This window comes from Vitis vinifera, chromosome 9 (genome assembly GCF_030704535.1).
Source record: "Vitis vinifera cultivar Pinot Noir 40024 chromosome 9, ASM3070453v1".
NCBI lineage: Eukaryota > Viridiplantae > Streptophyta > Magnoliopsida > Vitales > Vitaceae > Vitis > Vitis vinifera.
The window spans coordinates 14596844-14603271 of record NC_081813.1 but is presented as its reverse complement, the minus strand read 5'-3'; the positions used below and the strand labels follow the sequence as shown (position 1 = coordinate 14603271).

The 6428-nt window shown below is 30.6% G+C and overlaps 1 long non-coding RNA gene across 1 annotated transcript; it reads left to right on the top strand.

Annotated features, from left to right (window-relative positions):
* The first annotated feature begins 2161 nt into the window (after positions 1-2161).
* LOC100855170 (uncharacterized) lies at positions 2162-5668 on the top strand. The gene is made up of 2 exons (XR_786616.3): positions 2162-3362; positions 5000-5668. It is a non-coding gene; the product is annotated as an uncharacterized LOC100855170 (long non-coding RNA).
* Positions 5669-6428: the final 760 nt, after the last annotated feature.

Genomic DNA, 6428 nt, shown 5'->3' with positions numbered 1-6428 from the left:
TAAAGCCCAATTAGAAATGAGTTCAGGCCCAATTCCGACGTCAACGGCTGCACCACACCATCCACCATGGCCATTTGGGGTTATTTTTTTATTCAATATATTGTTTTTTTTTTCATAAAGAAAAATTCAATTTTTTAGGATTTTTTTAGTGTTAAAATAATTTAGAGCTGAATAGGGAAAAAAAAGAATAAATAATTATAAAAGCAACTCAAGAAAATAAAATTTACCCACTTAAATTGGTTTTGTATAATATTGAAATTTTAAAATAATCTTTCAATTTGTTATTACCTTTTACTATGAAAGCCATTTTCAGAGTTTGATTAAGTAGCATCATGAGTTCATATTTATTTTAAATTTATGCATTTATTTGATAACTCAAAGCATTTCATTTACTCGTGGCATGAATAAAGTCCTTTATTTGTTATTACATTTTTTTTTTTTTTGTAATTCTGACTTTGTTTATTTAATCATAATAATTGATAAATATATAACATAATTATTATAATTTATTATGACATATATCTCGTTAAATTATATATGTTTAATATAAAATCATTAAAGTGACAATTATAGTTGTTTAGTAATTATACAAGTAATGTAAATCACATAGTTAAAAATTTTACACTCCATCCCTAACTAATAGAATCTATTATAATAATTGGAGTGGACACCATGTTGGGCCGCTTGGGCTAGATTTTAAAGACCGGGCATTGAGTTGCCCTTGGGCCTAGGTCAGGGCCTTTTCTTGGTGTCATCATTTATAAAATATTTTGTAAATATTAAATTTTATATTTGAAGATATAAAATTTATAAGTTGCATTGTTGAATTAAGGTGAGAAGAAATAGAAGTTAAGTTCAAAAAACTAAAACTGAAATACATTAGTTGGTAATTATTTTTCTTATTAATTAGGAGCAATTACATCCATCTAAATTTATATCCACTTGATAACACAATTAAAAAATAATATGAATTTTAACATATTTGAATTTATCATAATCTTACATATCCATATACCCTATGGCAAAAATTTATTTAAAATAATACAAAATGAATTAAAAAATAAATAGAAAATTATATTATAACCAAATGTGGAGATCAATTAAAAATAGTTTGTCATCTTGATAAAGGATAGCAACTTACCAAACTCTTAACCATCATCAATACTGACCACTTGTAGATAAAGCTATGTTTGATTCTGAAAAAATTTAAGGGAAAGAAAATAAAGAGGAAAAGTAGAAGGAAAGAAAAAGTAAAGTAAAATAAAAAATAGATTTAAAATCAATAAATTATTTTTATGTACAACTTTAAATTTACTTCAATAATTTTACTTTATTCGATATAAAAATTAAATAATTTAAAAATACATAAGTTTCTAACTAGTTTTAATTATATTTTATTTTCTTAGATATTTTTCATAATACAACCAAAATATAAAAAAATCATTTTTCTTGGTTTTTTTTTTCTTTCTTAGCATTTTCCAAAAACTAAACATAACCTAAATATTTACAAAAAAAAAAAAGTAGATTAAATAAGAGAGAAAAAGATTAGAAACAGACAAGAAAGAAAAAGTATATAACTAAATTTTGGTAATAAATGAATTTAAAATAAATTCATAAATTTTTTATATTAAAATAAAAATTTGTCTCATAACTCATCCAAAATTTCAATTTTCAATTAAATGCGCTAACAATGAATAATGAATTGAACAATGAAATATGAAACGAGGATACATTATAACAAATTTCATATTTTGCTATCATAATTTTAGACACAAATAAAAAGAAGAATTTTGCAACATATTTTATTTTTATGACAAAAATGAACTTTATAGAGATGAACTTTGTATTATGGCAAAATATTATATTTAACCACATTACAGGTTGATGGCAAATAATTTTATAAGATTTTGACATCAATTTTTATATTTATAACAAAAAGTCACATTGAATGATGGTTTATCAATTTGAATAGAACTTAGAGAATTGAAGAAGGCGGAAAAAATAAAGTATTTTTCTATTTTTTTCTTTTGTATTTTATTTTCCTATTATATTCAAATTGATCGAATAATGAGATGACAGAATATTTTCACTAGTGGGTGCATAATGCCTACGTGGCCGACACATGGACGTGGCTATATAAGGCAACCATATGTGGAGTGGCAGCCTAGCCATCTTGTTCTCTTTCCCCCCACAATCAAATCTCACCCTCGTTATCACTTTCTGGGATCTCTCTAGGGTTTCTAGCTTCCCAACCGTTCCATCAAATTTCCGCTTTGATTTTTCAGCAACCAAACACCCTGATGTCTCCTCGTTCATCAATGCCATCGATTCCTCCCTAACACTGTCAGAAAGATGCAAGTCTTGCGAAACTCGGGCTCCATCTGGGACTCAATGACATCGAATCACGATCGTTGATAGACTTGTGGATCTGCACGGCACTTGAGAGGAAGGTGAAGGAGCTGGATCTATTTATGCTACCCAAGGCAAGAGCCAAGCCTTACGGCTTGCCAGGTAAAGTTTTTGCTACCAAAACAATTATAGTTCTCAGTGTACAGGATTGCAGATTGGAAATCTGTGGTGATATAGATCTGCACGGCACTAGAAAGTGTATTTAGGACAAATCCAATGTGATGAACAATAAATTCAGAAACTAATATCAAGTTTGCCCTTTGATCGATTGTTTGGACATCGTATCTTGCCATGGGTTGCAAAAGCTTCATGTTTTGGGGCTTGCTAATCTACATAGGCTGGAAGTACTTTGCTGTTAAGAATTGAAAAGGATAGAAATGGATTTCAAATTGAAGATTCCTATTGGCTCTCTTTGAATCTTCGAAAAAATTGATTTGAAAATAAAGGAGGGAAAAGAAAATATGATAGAAATAGGAAGATATTTAAAGATTTGAAAGTTTTCCTGTTTAAAAAATAGAGATTGTTGGAGAGAGTGGAGTGGATGAAAATTTTCCTTGTATGTTTTTGGGTTAATCTCTTCAAAGCATTCAATTTTCTCCAGTCATTTGTACAAAATATGAGTGAGATTGTGCCCATGTCAGTGAGAAAAGAGTGGACCTTAGAACTAAGAAATGGGGGAGGTTCTTCCTCTTCTTTCTCTTCTTTTTAATTTTTCTAAACTTAAAATTCAAATCACCCAAATTTCACCGGTAATTTTTCGATATATATGAGCTAGGTGGTGCCCAAGTCAGTGTTTGCTTTTACTGCCACAGAGCTTTGGTTGTCTTCAACAGGTCATTCAGTGGAAACTATGTTCTCCCATGGATTTATGATTTTATATTATATTAGTGAATCATAGTCAACACATAGTATCTCAGGAACCAGTGACCCAGCTTCTTGGTTCGTTGTACAAGGTAAAGTCTTGTTTTCTTAATTTCTCCTTCATGTAATGTCTGTTAATTTATGAGCTTGATTTTGTTTGTTAGTATTAGAAAGTTTTAATTCTCCGAGTCCTTCCCCTTTGTGGTTTGTAGACAGTTAGTATGAAAAGATGATGGGGAAAATTTACTAAGTTTCTATGTGGAAATTGATAATGTTGGACTATTTTTGTGTGAATGCAGAGGCTTATAGGGTATCAAAAAGCCTATAAGCCCAAATGTTGATGCTTTTTCATGTTTTGATAATGTTGGACTGTTTTTGTGTCTGTTTTTTTTATTTTTTTTATATTTTTTATATGACAATAACTCATATTTTATTAGGCTGAAATCAGTTAGAAATGCAAAACAGAGCCCAAGGTTGTCTTGAGACTTTCCCAGCCCTTAAGCTCTAGCCATAGTGGTCCTGTGATATATGATTGTGAGCTAAGGCGTGTTGAGGTAGGCTGATCTACCCTAAAATTGGTACCAGGTCCTTTAGGTTATTTTCCAAGATGTTCCTGCTTCTTGGTTTGAAATTTTTGTTAATTGGCAGTTTGCAGAAGTTGAAGTAAGCAAAAAGTTGAAGTTGAGGTAGCCACCTTTAATTATGATTCCCTTCTAATAGGTTTTTACTCAACTGGGTTCCTTATGGGTTATGTTAAGTCAGGATACATGTACCTGCGTTTATACTACTATTGCTAATAGGTTTTACCCATGGACTTCCCTTTTCATCTTTTCTAAACATTGAACTATTCAAACATATCCATTTCATTCTTTTCTATGATTAGGCTACAGTTTGAAGGAAGTTGTCTAAGGCTCAAGAGTACAACAAGAATGCCTTCAATCCCATTGTCTTGCTGAAACTCTTACTTTTTGTTCTAGAAGCACAAAATAAGTTCTCTAGCATTGTTAGATAATCTATGGGTGAGAAGTGATGGAATTGGCATGTCTGGAGTCAAAAACTAATTGGGAACTGTTTCTAATTGTCATTCATGAAAATGAAATATGTGAATACAAAGAATTATATAACATGTACCCTCATGGCATATAATTGTTGGTTCCATGAAACCAAAAGGCAGTCAATAAAGCAACATGGGTACATTATTTTTCTCAAGATGAACTTAATATTCCAATTTTGAAATCCTACTTTTTTTGTCAGGAAAATATCTAAATTACATATTCTAAGATTTTATCACATTTGAGACTCTCATCACAAGAAAGTTGTTGCTTTTTTGGAACTCTAGCTCTCATCATCAGTCAAAGTCTCCTGTCAAGCAGGTTGAAAATTTGTTTTTTTTTACTGCCACATGATTGTTATTTAACGCTTGCTTATTTAGATATTTGTACCATCTCCTTACTAATTGAAATATTAAAAGGAGTGTTTCTATATTTTACCAATTAATTTTCAGTTGTAGTTTTATGATGTGAGATACTGTGATGGTTAGCAGATCATTCTCTTGTACCACTCACTCCATATTAAGGGTGTTTTACACTACCTCTTTGGGGCTTTATGTAGTTATTCTTATTATAATCTGATAAGAAATGTTGTTTTTTCTCTTATAAGTTATAATAATCTGTTGATAAATATTATTTCCTTTTTATCTTTTTCTTTTTTGGTTTTACATGCTATTCAGAGCCCAAAGTATTAGTTGGTGGCAATGACTTCTATGCCTTCCCTCATGTGGACCCTAAAGCAGAAAGGATTGCATGGATCAAGTGGTGCCCCCCTGACTGTACTCAAAACAAGCACATGAAGGATGGAGAAGCACATTATTTTTGAACTTCTCTTGAGAAGTTATTCCCCAACATGGATGGATATTTTGAGACCCTAACTCAAGTTGAAACATTCATCATTGGAACAGAAGCTTGTGCAGTTGATAGTCCAAAAACCAGGGTTCAGGCAAACCCTATTAAGAGCAAAATCGGCCAATCAAGTAATTCAAATATCAAAAGGGTCCCAAAACAATTAACAAGCAGTCGTCTTCAGTTTGTGAACCGAGACCCCTGGAGAAGACCAAGGGAATCAACAATCTTAGCTGCATAAATTCAAGGACAGAGTGGATTGAAGCCTGGCCGTGAAGGAAGCTCAACAAGGGTCTAGCCATGACTGATTACATGACAAGTTAGCAATGTAAGTCTATTTGATTTGGAAGGTGTGAAAGAAAGTTTGTTAAAATTCTTCATGCATGTTTTGGGGCTATGGGGCAACCTGTTTTTGATTTCAAGGATAACATTTGTATCCTACATTACTAACATTTTCTACTTTCCAAAAATGCATTCAAATCCAATGGATATAATCTTCATGGCCTTGGTCATATGTACCCCAGGACTGATTTTTTCTTTTCGTACCCCGCACAGAAAAAAGCCAGTTTCATTTCCATCTCGTCTCTATTTGTTTTGGCAGAAAACAAAATCCGGCATACAAAATGATTAATGCGGCATACAATTTAAAGAATATATATATATATATATATATATATATATATATATATATATATATATATATTTGTAGTAAAACATATTTCACCATAAATTTTATTTCATGGTAAAAAGGTGATCTTTCACCATGAACTTTTTTTATGGCAAATTTTATTTTGTGGTTAAAAGTGATATGTTGCCACACATTTATTTTGTAGAAAAATTATTTATTTTTGCTATAATATTAAATTTTATGGCTAAAAATAATTGCTCAAGAACTTATAACAACAAACTAGTCACAAATATTTTTTTATCCAAAATCTTTTACCACAAAATACTTTATTTTAATCACAAATTAATTTATGACAAAACCCCATATTTATTGTAGTGATCATAGTAAATTTAAAGTTACATTGTGGGACTTTTAGTGAGTGTTTTATGTTGAAGAGAGGCTAGTTATAGTAAACATGCATCTAAAATTGTAATTTAAATGTTGTACTCAAATAGTAGTACTTTGGCGATAGTAGTTCTCTTCGAGCATATCATCAAATTTGGTTTAAAGTAATCTAAGTCATCTATAATTTTTAAGTTTCAATTAGATGCATCAAACATATGCAACATATTTAATATAACCAATATTTTCTT